Here is a 12,855-nt window from a genome sequence, read left to right as displayed (position 1 = left end):
GACGCAAAATGCTGGAGTAACTCATAGGGACAGGCAGCAGTTCTGTAGAGAAAGAATGGGTGATGATTCAGGTCGAGACCCTTCTTCAGACTGATAAGGGTCTCGAGCCAAAACATCAACCATTCCATCGCTCCAGAGATGCTGCCTTTCGTGAATGTTATACAACGTTGAATATCCACTGACATCACAGATGAATGATTTCTGCTTTCACCTAAACTTGCAGGTTGCCTTTCTTGTGAGAAAATGAGACCTGGCAAATGGAAAATAAGCCAATGTTCTGCACGAGAGCAACACAATAAAGTATAAATTAATGACTGGAAGAAACAAAAGTACGATAAAGACCCAGAATGAATGATTCGATATATAAAAGGAAAAAATGTGCATGCAGAAGGGAAAACAAAATGGAGAATATGTTGACAAGCAAAGGATGCAACAGCTATGAGATATCAGTAGACTGGTAATCAGTGATGTTCAGTAAAAATACATTCTACAAATAAACTATAATAAATTTACAAATAATGAAACTGCAGGAAAGGATATACACCAAACATGTCGATAATAAAAAAGTGAAAATAGCATAGCTAATTACAAATTTTTAAATTGGAAATGAAATGAAAAGTACAAAATATAATTTTCATTGACTAAAATTGCAGAGATTTGTGAATGTGGCCCAGTCCGTTACAAAGACCAGATTTCCCACCATCACTTCTAGCTGCCTCAGGAAAGTAGCCAAGGACATAATCAAGGACCTTTCTCACCCCATCATGCCTTCGTCTCCCTGCTCCCTTCAGGCAGAAAATACTGCTTCTTCCCCTCTGTTATCAGGTTTCTGAATGGTCCATCCATAAGCTATGGTACAGTCCTTATTCTCCAAACTACCTCATTACGGACGTTGCGTCTTTTCTCTGGAACTGCTATGGTACAATGCAGGGGAAATGATATTCTGCTCTCTGATATCTTTCTCTTCACTCTACCTGGTGCATTTGTATTTGGCTTGATTGCATTCACGTATACTGTTGTCTGATTTGATTGGATAGCAAACAATCAAAAGCTTTTCACTGTACCTCAGTACACATCACAATAATAACACCAAAACCAAAATCAAATGAGTTTGTCTCTCTTCAATTCATTTTTGATGCATGTTGGATAGGTTTACCAGTCTGCAGGGAGCCTGAGAGCCGAGAGGAAAACTAAGCTGTGTAGATTCCACATTGGCTGTTAGGCCAGCAGGAGCAGGAGTATATTTTCTATATTCTCACACCTTTTGTCTTTTCAACTCTGGCCTTTGTCCAACCATCTGCATATTGGGGAAAAAAAATCCTCACCTGTATCTATCTATCACTCACCAGACCTGCCGCTCTTCTCTTCCAGTTTTCCCCTCATCGACCCCCTTTCCCAATCAGTCTGAACAAAGACCCTGAAACAATGCATCACCTGTCCATGTTCTCCAGAGACACTGCCTGATCCACTGAGTTACTCCAGCACTTTGTGTCTTTTTTTTTAAAGAGAGACCACTGATTTTCTCAACACTATTTGTGAGACAGGGGTGTTCCACGCTTAATATTGAGCAATACTAAACCACCCTGAGTAAAAAGGTTGCCACACAAATCTGAATGCCAGTATAGACTCTCTCTCTCCAGAGTTCGTTTTGCTCTATCACAGGTAATAGAAACTAGAGCCATGCCACCTGTGGGTTGACGTGAAAACATTTAAAACAAAGTCAGATGAGCACACAGAGGAGAACAGATGCAAACACTTGCTAATTGGGTGGGATAAAGTGAGACAAAGCTCATCTGGAGCAAGTGCACAGGAATACATTTATTGCCTAGGTCTATAATCTGTTTCATCATGCCCTTCCACAGTGTTTCTGCTGCTCCATCTTGGATCCATGGCCAGTCAAAATTTATGGCAGGATTGCTAGATTTTATGTGTAGGAAGGAACTCCAGATGCTGGTTTAAACCGATGATAGACACAAAATGCTGGAGTAATTACTATTTGTTAGGCCTGCACCTTATCTAGGCATCCCATTAATGCAGGCGCTCCCGTGGCTACAAAGTCTTTGCACTATGCACTGAGGACTTCCCTGAGGAGAGGTCATAAAAGAGCAAGTTGAAACAAGAAGGATAATTGTGCCCAAAATAGACACAAAATGCTGTAGTAACTCAGCGGGACAGGCAGCGTCTCTGGAGAGACGGAATGGGTGACGTTTCGAGTTGAGACCCTTCTTCAGAAGAAACGTCACCCATTCTTTATCTCCAGAAATGCTCCAGTGCAGAGTGCAAAGACTTTGTAGCCAAAGGGGCTTCTGCATTAACGGGAGGCATAGAGAAGGTGCAGGCCTAACAAATACTAAATTGCCCCTAGTAATGCCTAAGAAATGGATATACATAGATACAAAGATACATAGAAAATAGGTGCAGGAGTAGGCAGGAGTAGGCCATTCGGCCCTTCGAGCCTGCACCGCCATTCAATATGATCATGGCTGATCATCCAACTCAGTATCCCGTACCTGCCTTCTCTCCCTTTAGCCACAAGGGCCACATCTAACTCCCTCTTAAATATAGCCAATGAACTGGCCTCAACTACCCTCTGTGGCAGAGAGTTCCAGAGATTCACCACTCTCTGTGTGAAACATGTTTTTCTCATCTCGGTCTTAAAGGATTTCCCCCTTATCCTTAAGCTGTGACCCTTTGTCCTGGACTTCCCCAACATCGGGAACAATCTTCCTGCATCTAGCCTGTTCAACCCCTTAAGAATTTTGTAAGTTTCTATAAGATCCCCCCTCAATCTCCTAAATTCTAGCGAGTATAAGTCAAGTCTATCCAGTCTTTCTTCATATGAAAGTCCTGACATCCCAGGAATCAGCCTGATATATATATTGATCAGTTACTATTTCACAGTCTATGGATCCTTGATGGTAAAGAACTAACATCCAATCTGTGGTAAGTAATATCCAGATAACTATTGGCCTGCTGTACGGTAGGTACAGCCACATGAATAAACTGTGCCCAGAAGAATCTATGATCAGTCTTGTTGAAGGCTTTTTAATAGTCCCTTCAAATGTTAACAGCTTCAGAAAAGTTTGGGGCTCAGCACTTGTAAAAAGGTGTAATTGTAATTTTAAATTAGCTTATTTCGACAGGGGACATGAAGAACACAAAGTGCTGGAATAAATCAGCGGGTTAAGGCAGCATCTTGGGAGAAAATGTATAGGTGATATTTCTGGCCATGACCCTCCTGCAGTCACGACCCAACATGTTGCTTATCCATGTCCTCTCGAGATACTGCCTGACACGTTGAGCAACTCCAGCACTTTATGTTATAACCTCTCCTGGGACTTTATATAACAAAAGCAACCTGAAATAAAATGAGAGAAAAAACAAAGCCCCAGGCCAACTCAAACATTTCTGCTTCTGCCCCTTCAGTGCTGCTCCCACTCGAGATGTTGTACCAGCTCAGCCATTTAATGATCCTTGCTGATCTATTAACTCAGAGCTACTTTTCTGCACTAATCCTATACCCCATGAACCCCATTCACATCTAAAACTCTCGCTTTATGTGAGTGAGCCTCCAGGGTTTTCTTGGATGGTAAATTTCAAAGATCCATCACTTGCTGAAACTGGAAACGTCACCCATTCCTTCTCTCCAGAGATGCTGCCTGTCCCACTGAGTTACTCCAGCTTTTTGTGTCTATCTTCGGTTTAAACCAGCATCTGCAGTTCCTTCCTACACACGGTTCTTCGTATCTCTGTCTTGAATGGTGAGCCCTTTATTTTGAGGCTGTTACTCCTAATTAGATACAACACAGCCACATCTACAATGCCAAGCCTTATAAGAACTTTATATATTTCAAATGATATCCTCACTTCTAATCTTAAGGCGGTATCTAACTAAATATCTTCATTTCTCTTTGTGTGAAAAACCTGCTAATCCAGTTATTAATCAGGTGGATCTTTGTTGTGTTCCTCTGTACAATCTACGGCCTTCTTCAAGCAGGAGATACGCACCTGCTCTGAATATTCCAGATGATTTTCCACGATAATTCTCATAATAAGTTCATAAGTTCATAAGTGATAGGTGCAGAATTAGGGCATTGGGCCCATCAAGTCTACTCCACCATTCAATCATGGCTGATCTATCTCTCCCTCCTAACCCAATTCTACTGCTCCTCCCCATAACCTCTGACACCCGTACTGATCAACAATCTACAGTATCTATCTCTGCTTAAAAATATCCAGGGGCTTGACCTGCACAGCCATCTGTGGCAAAGAATTCCACATATTCATTACCCTCTGGCTCTAAGTCTATATGGTTAAAGTAAGATGTCTCTGCTCTTGTATGCAATTCCCCTTCAACTAAGGCCAATATGCCATTTACCTTCCTAACAGTTTGCAGAACCTGCATATTAACTTACTGTGTAGGAAAGAACTGCAGATGCTGGTTTAAATCGGATAAACACAAAATGCTGGAGTAACCCAGTGGGACAGGCAGAGAAGGAATCAGGAGAGAAGGAATGGGTGACGTTTCTGGTTGAGACCCTTCTTCAGACTTACTGTATTAACTTACTGTCATTCGTATATAAGGCCATCCAGGTAATTCTGTTAAAATGCCATCTACTCGGGGGAAGCACTCCTAAAAGTACTGTAACATCATTTATTAACAGTTGCTTACTCTTGATTTGACCTTATTTTTGCCTAATTCTATAGTCCCAGGGCTAAATATGTTGCGATAGAGTATATATTGCACAGTACATTTGTCCCCTTGTTATTCATATATCAGTTATTTAATTGCCAATTTTCTTATCATGTAAGCTGAACTTGGCTCCAAGCACATATCTGTGACCTGTCACCAGATTCGTATGTAAGTTTGAATACATCAAAGTATAATTTGTCTCCTATATATTGGTTACGTTTTTTTTAATTTTAATTAACTGAAAGAATAGTTCAATAGTTGATGGAATTGCATTTAAAAGGGGAATGTTTGCGATTTGGACAACTAATAACTGGCTCAGTGATAAAGAACAGAAGACAATGAGAGGATTGATGAGGTAAAAACAAATACTAAATTGCCCCTTAGTAATGCCCAAGAAATGGCTGTAATATACAGTATATTGATCAGTTACTATTTCATAGTCTATGGATCCTTGATGGTAAAGAACTAACATCCAATCTGTGATAAGTAATATCCAGATAACTATTGGCCTGCATTAGGGGAGGCACAGCCACATGAATAAACTGTGCCCAGAACAATCTATGATCAGTCTTGTTAATGTCTTTTTTATAGTCCCTTCAAATTTTAACAGCTTCAGAAACTTGTAACAGGTTGTAACAGAAACTTTTAACAGGTTCAGCACTTGTAAAAAGGTGTCATTGTAATTTCAAAATGAGCTCATCTCAACAGGGGACATAAAGGGAACTAACATTTTATCAGTATCAGTATCAGTATATCTTTATTGTCATTTTCCTGAGTACTCACATACCCAGAGGAAACAAAAAAAAGTTGCTCAACCAGTGTCCATTCAGTGTGCAGTACAAATAACAACAAATAACTAGAAATAAAAAACATATATCATGAACAAATTAAATTAGGCGTTCCGATCGACAGCTGCTGCAGTGTGTCCAGGTTGATGGTTGGTGCGCGATACTTTGGCAGGGGGCTAAGTCCGTTTATCAGTCTTATAGCCTGCGGGAAGAAGCTGAGGAGCATCCTGCTGGTTTTGCAGCTAATGCTCCTGTACCTCTTCCCAGATGGCAGGATGGAGAATATGTGATGCGATGGGTGGTAGGGGTCTTTGATGATGGAGATGGCTCTGTTGATACATCTCTTCCTGTATATGTCCAGCAAGAAAGGGAGTGGAGCACCAACAATCCTGCTGGCGGTCTTCACAATCCTGTCAAGTTGGTGCCGTTCGTACGCATTGCAGCTCCCGAACCAGGAAGTGATGCCGTTGGTTAATGTGCTCTCGATTGTCCCCCTATAAAAAGTTTGTAGATGTGTAGTGGGGAGACCTGCTTTACGTAGTCTTCGGAGAGGGTGTAGTCGCTGCTGGGCTCTCTTGACCAGTGCTGTGGTGTTGGTTGTGGACATCAGGTCATCTGACAGGTGGAGTCCTAGGAACTTCACGCTGCTGACCCTTTCCACATCAGCTCCATCGATGTGCAGAGGTGTATGGTGTTGTTTTCCCGCCCTCCTGAAGTCAACCACCATCTCCTTAGTTTTTCCCATGTTGAGAATGAGGTTGTGGGATTTGCACCATCCTGTGAGCAGCTCCACCTCCATCCTGTACGCCGACTCATCATTGTCACTGATGAGACCCACCACTGTTGTGTCATCAGCGAACTTGTTGATGAAGTTGTTATTGAGTCTAGCAGTACAGTCGTGTGTAAGCAGACTAAACAGCAGGGGGCTTAGGACACAGCCTTGGGGCGAGCCAGTGCTCACGGCTATGGTTTTTGATGTCCTACTGCCCACCCTGACTGTCTGCTGCCGTTGTGATAGAAAGTTCAGGACCCAGTTACATGTGCCAGCATCAACCCCCAATAGCTCCAACTTCTCCACCAGCTGCTGCGGAATGATTGTGTTAAACGCAGAGCTGAAGTCTATGAAGAGGATCCTGGCATAAGTATTTTTCCGATCAAGGTGTGACAGTACGAGGTTCAGTGTTGTTGAGACTGCGTCCTCTGTGGATCGGTTGGCTCTGTAGGCGAACTGCAGTGGGTCTAGGTCGGCAGGTAGACTCTTTTTGATGTGCTGCATAACCAGTCGCTCAAAACACTTCATTGCTATGGGTGTTAGAGCCACTGGTCGAAAGTCATTATGGCAGGCTGGGTTTGGTTTCTGGGTTTCTGGGTTTGGTTAAGCTTACATGAGGAGAAATTCTCAAGTTCGTCCACTGCCGGAAAGTCTTAATGTAGCTGTCAGCTACCATTATGTTATTGTGGGACCACTATGCACAGCTTCGGGCTTACCGCCAGTAGCACAGACTCAGAAAATCAGCCCTGTTTATATGTATCTGATGGATATGCGGTATCTGAAAGCTTGGGGCAGAAGTCAGGACAAATTTGCGTTAGGTTTGACTTTGACTTTGCAAAATTCTAAAAGTAACTCAGCCAATCCAAATGGAACGACTAGGAACTGGAATAAACAATTTAGCCCCTGAAGTTCGTTCCACCATTTGATGTAATCTGTGGCCTAACTCAACACACATATCTGCTCAGACACAAAATGCTGGAGTAACTCAGCGGGACAGGCAGCATCTCTGGAGAGAAGGAATAGGTGGCGTTTCGGGTCGAGACTCTTCTTCAGACTAGTCAGGGGAAAGGGAAACGAGAAATATAGACAGTGATGCAGAGAGATATAGAACAAATGAATGGAAGATATGCAAAAGAGTTACGATGATAAAGGAAACAGGCCATGTAAGCTCTTTTTGCTAGGTGAGAACAGGAACCTGGTGCAACTTGGGTGGAGGAGGGATGGAGAGAGCGGGAGTGCAGGGATTACTTGAAATTAGAGAAATCAATATCATATCACTGGGTTGTAAGCTGCTCAAGCGAAATATGAGATGCTGTTCCTCCAATTTGCAATTAGCCTCACTCTGACAATGGAGGAGGCCTGGGACAAAGGTCAGTGTGGGAATGGGAGGGGGAATTAAAGTATTTGGCAACCAGGAGGTCAGGTAGCTCCAGGCGGACTGAGCAAATGTGTTCAGCGAAATGATTTGTCTCGCCGATGTATAAGAGTCCACATCTTGAACAACGGATACAGTAGATGAGGTTGGAGGAGGTGCATGTGACCAGAGGACATAGGTTTAAGGTGAAGGGGAAAAGATTTAATAGGAATCAGAGGGGTAGCTTTTTCACACAAAGGGGGGTGAATGTATGGAACAAGCTGCCAAAGGAGGTAGTTGATGCAGGGACTATCCCAATATTTATGATGCCGTTAGACAGGCACATGGATAGGACAGGTTTGGAGGGATATGGACCAAACGTGGGCAGGTGGGACGAGTGTAGCTGGGACATGTTGGCCGGTGTGGGCAAGATGGGCCGAAGGGCCTGCTTCCACACTGTATCACTCTATGTTGAACCTGAAAGGACTGTCGGGGTCCCTGGACAAAGTCGAGAGAGGAGGTATAGCGAAAGGTGTTGCATCTCCTGCGGTTGCAGGGGAAGGTACCTGGGGAAGAGGCGGCTAGGGTGGGAAGGGATGAGTTAACCGAGGAGTTGTGGAGGGAACAGTCTCTGTGAAAGGCAGAAAGGGGTGGAAATGGGATGATGTAACTCATGGTGAGATCTGTAGCTTACCTACCCACTAAACTTGCTCTTACCTCGAGTGACTCGGTTGATAAGGCCTGCACTCCAGCAGCAAATGGCAAATGCCAACTGATATGTTGTCACTGCGTCCGAAGCCACCTGATCTCCTGACTAAACTGGATGTTAAAGACGTCAATCTCTATGAATGCTTGTAACTGCCTTTCAGTATGGTTTCCAATGTCTCTTCATTAGAAAACATATTAAGCAATTAAATAAATTGGAATGAAATAAATTAAACCGTAAAGTTGATTACTTGACTATTTCCTTGTGGCCCTATAACCTGTCCTCCCTATTAAAATAAATGAAGGCATTGGTTTAATAAGGAGAATCTCCGCACAAATGCCACAAAACTGCAGGAAATTTACATTACACCATGTCCAGTGCAGAAGCACATTTGGATTAGGGTAGTGCTGGGACAATAGGAAGACTGGAACTTAAGGGCCTGTCCCACCAGCATGCGACTGCATGCGGCGAGCGCGACCTAATGTGGTCGCTTGAGCCGTACGGCCTCGCGGGGCCGGTCCCACTTCGATCGCCGGAGCCATATGAGTTGTGCAGGGCTGGTCCCGACATCGCGCGGGGTTCCGAAATACTGACACTGTCCAAAAATTCTGCGTGGCAATGGCCTGTCGGCCCGCAGCTGCATTGAAGCCGTACGCAGCGCCTCGACGGGCGTACGCAGCGCCTCGACGCCGTACGCAGCGTCTTGATGCCGTACGCAGCGTCTTGACGCCGTACACAGCGTCTTGACGGCGTACGCCTAGCTCGTGGCATTGCGCGATGACATCACCGCACGACGTGCCGTTGCGTGATGACGTAACCGCCCGACGCCGGGCAACGTCCAAATTCAGTCGGCCCGCCTCCTGCCCAGCTGATTGGTGAGTATGATGTCGGGACCAGCCCCGCACAACTCCAGACGACTCCGCGGTTGGAAGTGGGACCGGCCCTGCGAGGCCGTACGCCTCAAGCCACCACGTTTGGTCGCGCTAGACGCATGCAATCGCATGCTGGTGGGATAGGCCCTTTACTTGCTAGAGTCCCTTTGCACAGAAAGGACGGCACGGTGGCCTAGCGGTAGAGCTGCTGCCTTACAGCGCCAGAGACCCTGGTTCGATCCTGACTACGGGTGCTGTCAGAACGGAGTTTGTACATTCTCCCCGTGTCCGCGTGGGTTTTCTCTGGCTGCCCCGGTTCCCTCCCACAGTCCAAAGATGTACAAGTTTGTAGGTTAATTGCCTTCTGCAAATTATCCCTAGTGTGCAGGATAGTGCAAGTGTACGGGGTGATCGCTGGTTGGCATGGACTCGGTGGGCCTGTTTCCACACTGTATCTCTAAATTCTAAAGTAAAGTCTAAAGTCTTCTCTCTCAATGAGGCAGAAATGCTATTTGTTTTGTGTGGAAACATTGATTCAGTAAGTTATGGTATCAGTTCTTCCATGCAAGCCAGAAACATGAGACATGTTTCCAGTTCAATATTTAAACATCCACTTAAAACAATGGCCTAATTTTGGTCATAGGCCAGTTTTCAAGGAAAAAAAATCGAAATTTGCTTGTTATTGCAGGGATGTAACCTCGCATGCTTTAACTCACCAGCTATTTAACTCACGAGCATTCTCCAAACAATATGAGGCAGATCTGTCCCTTCTCACCCTACATGGAAATTGATATACAAAGTTAAAAATTCACTTTATTTATTTTTACTGGTCGGGCAACTGAATTAAAATTGCAGTTGGATCTTGTGGCACAAGTGGCATGGTATGGTACATTATTTGTTTTGTATACCGAGGTACAATTAAATTTATTTTTGTATACAGTTCAGTACAAGTATCAAAATACGTAGGCAATTAGATACATCTTAGATGGCAATTGTACACTGACAGTACATAGTTGCCAGTTTGGCGCCATTTTCAAATTCCTGTTGTTGTAAGTGTAGGGATCTTGATCTGACCATGAAGGCCCGTTGTCCTGGCGGCGTTGCAGTTAAGCTGGCCAAGCATGGCTGTGGTATCCTCTGCTGCTGCTCCACCGCGGCAGGCCGCATCCGGTCCACGTGCTCGGCCTCTGGGTGTGATGCCCGGTCCAGCCAAGCCACAGGCTGTTGCAGGGCCTCCAGCGGCTCATTCCGCCATCAATGCAGTGCTCTCCCTCCTGCAGCTGGTTCCCTTACCGGCCCTCTGTCCGACTGCTTCCCAGTCCGCGTGGGTCCTCCGGTCATGGCGGGCGAGTCCCCCGGTCTCCGGTAGGCGAGTCCTCGCTCTACTATCCAGGCCGGCGGCACGGTGGCGCAGAGGTAGAGTTGCTGCTTTACATCGCTTACAGTGCCATAGACCAGGTTCAATCCCAATGACGGGTGCTGTCTGTACATTGTACGTTCTCCCCTCTCCCCGTGCTGCATGGGCTTTCTCCGAGATCTTCAGTTTCCTCCCACACTCAGGAGGCGCAGTCCTCTTTCTTACAGTTAGGCTTTCTTCCCAACCAATTGTTCAAGCGCTTTTGATTGCTACATGCGCCTTAATTTAGTTCAACAAAGAAACTGACAAGTTTCTAAAGAACTTAGAACTAAAGACGTACAATTTGTAGGTTAATTGGCTTGCTATAAATGTAAAATTGCCCCTAGTATGTGTAGGATAGTGTTAGTGTGCGGGGATCGCTGGTCAACATGGACTCGGTGGGCCGAAGGGCCTGTTTCCGCACTGTATCTCCAAACTAGAGAGAAGACATTTCTTTAGTCAGAAGGTGGGTTGTGAATCTGTGGGATTCTTTGCCACAGAAGGCTGTGGAGGCCAAGTCAGTGGATATTTTGAAGGCAGAAATAGATAGATTCTTGATTAGTACGGGTGCCAGAAGTTATGGGGAGAAGGCAGGAGAATGGGGTTAGGAGGGAGAGATAGATCAGCCATGATTGAATGGCAGAGGAGACGATGGGCCGAATGGCCTAATTCTGCTCCCATCACTTATGACCTTATGACTGAAAACTAAACCTGCTGGTGGGTTTAGCCGTGGGGAGACAAGCGAGGAACATAATAAAAATCATTATTCCAGCTTTGGGCAGATGTGATTATCATCTGTTCAGGAGCGTGGGTGGAAATTAAACCCCGTTAGGCTGGCAGACATGAAGAGGTGAATGGCCTTGGCGATTTAAAGTGTCCATTGCTCATGTTCTCACTGGCTACTTAGGGTTAAAATCATCTTGATGTCTTGGGAATATTAGTCTGAATAATTAGCTTGTTCTCTTATTGCATGAGCAAGCATCAAGGCAAAATGCAGGTTTTCAATGCCTAATTAAAATGCCCGCAGGTTTCAAAGTGACGGGGCTGAATGGGCTCAGTTTTCTAGCTGTCGTTAGCTTTCAGCAACACTTAGTAATGTGGGCATGACAACTCCCTTGGCCTTCAAAGTAATCACGAAATCTGGGCTGCAGAGAAAGAGAACAAGTGCAGATAGATCAAATGTGTTCAGATTTTTTCATAAATAACAGGAAGAAATATATTCGGGAATCTGGTTTCTGTGGCAACGAGATGAGTCATGGCTGAACAAAACATGGATTTTGTCTGTGTTCAAGGATGCCAGTTGTTTTTTTCTCCTCTCTCAGGGGAAAGGGAGGGATGGTCGCTCGAAGCCAGTAGTCACGACTGTGGGATGGACAAAAGAGAATGGGAACGGAGAAAATAATGGCTACTGTGTAACTGGAATGTGTCACATTGTGGAGCAGTGCGCTACTTTATTTGAAATGTAGGACCTTAATGAAAATTCATTGCCTGTAAAGCAGAGTATTTCAGACAGTTAATTGTACCTGCGAGACTTCAAGCAGCAAGCACTGAATTATCCTACTGTGTTTTGGTAAGACATACTCTTGTCACACAGTGTGGCAACTCGTGTGCTGCCTGTCCATTTCTAAGAGAATGGTATCTGATGGATGTGTCCACTTTAGATTGTGCCGTGGTCTGCTAAGCTCCATCCTGCATTACTTCTTGTCCTTCTCTATGATAGTGACACAATGACAGATACATGTCCGAATCCCTCAAGGGGAGATCAGACCTATTAAGCTGAACAGATGCTTCAATAAATACTGGGGTGTGACCTAAAAAAAGTTCTGAGATTGTTTACAAGTATCAGAAGTTATTGCTTGGGGTGGGAGATTGAAACCTTCACGTGGTCCACCCTGTTTCGACTAATGCAATCAACCCGATGTGCACAAACAAAAAGATCAAATAGAACAGGTTGACCTACAACTTTAGGCTGTGCACACCATACGCAAAAAGAAGAAGACGTTAATGCTGAAAATCTTGACCACCTGGTTCAGGAATAGGTTCTTTTCACAACAATCATCTGGCCCTTGAACAGTGCATACACTGACCACAACTGTGAGCTATGGCTGTCTTCAGTTGCACAAAGGACTTCATTTTGTTTTGCATTAGTATTGGAGGATTAATTTATTACATTTTTGTTTATTATATATTATCAAAATGTATTTTGTTAAAAGGCCTATTACACAAGTAAGAATTCCATGGTCCCATTGTCACTCATTGTTCCTATGTCAGTAC

The 12,855-nt window shown here is 44.5% G+C and overlaps 1 long non-coding RNA gene across 1 annotated transcript; it reads left to right on the top strand.

The window, feature by feature from the left end:
* Nucleotides 1-4,326: 4,326 nt before the first annotated feature.
* LOC116968504 lies at nt 4,327-10,858 on the top strand. The gene is made up of 3 exons (XR_004410528.1): nt 4,327-4,337; nt 7,271-7,276; nt 10,746-10,858. It is a non-coding gene; the product is annotated as an uncharacterized LOC116968504 (long non-coding RNA).
* Nucleotides 10,859-12,855: the final 1,997 nt, after the last annotated feature.

The sequence above is a fragment of the Amblyraja radiata genome, chromosome 1 (genome assembly GCF_010909765.2).
Source record: "Amblyraja radiata isolate CabotCenter1 chromosome 1, sAmbRad1.1.pri, whole genome shotgun sequence".
Lineage (NCBI taxonomy): Eukaryota > Metazoa > Chordata > Chondrichthyes > Rajiformes > Rajidae > Amblyraja > Amblyraja radiata.
This window is presented reverse-complemented; position numbering and strand designations above follow the sequence as displayed.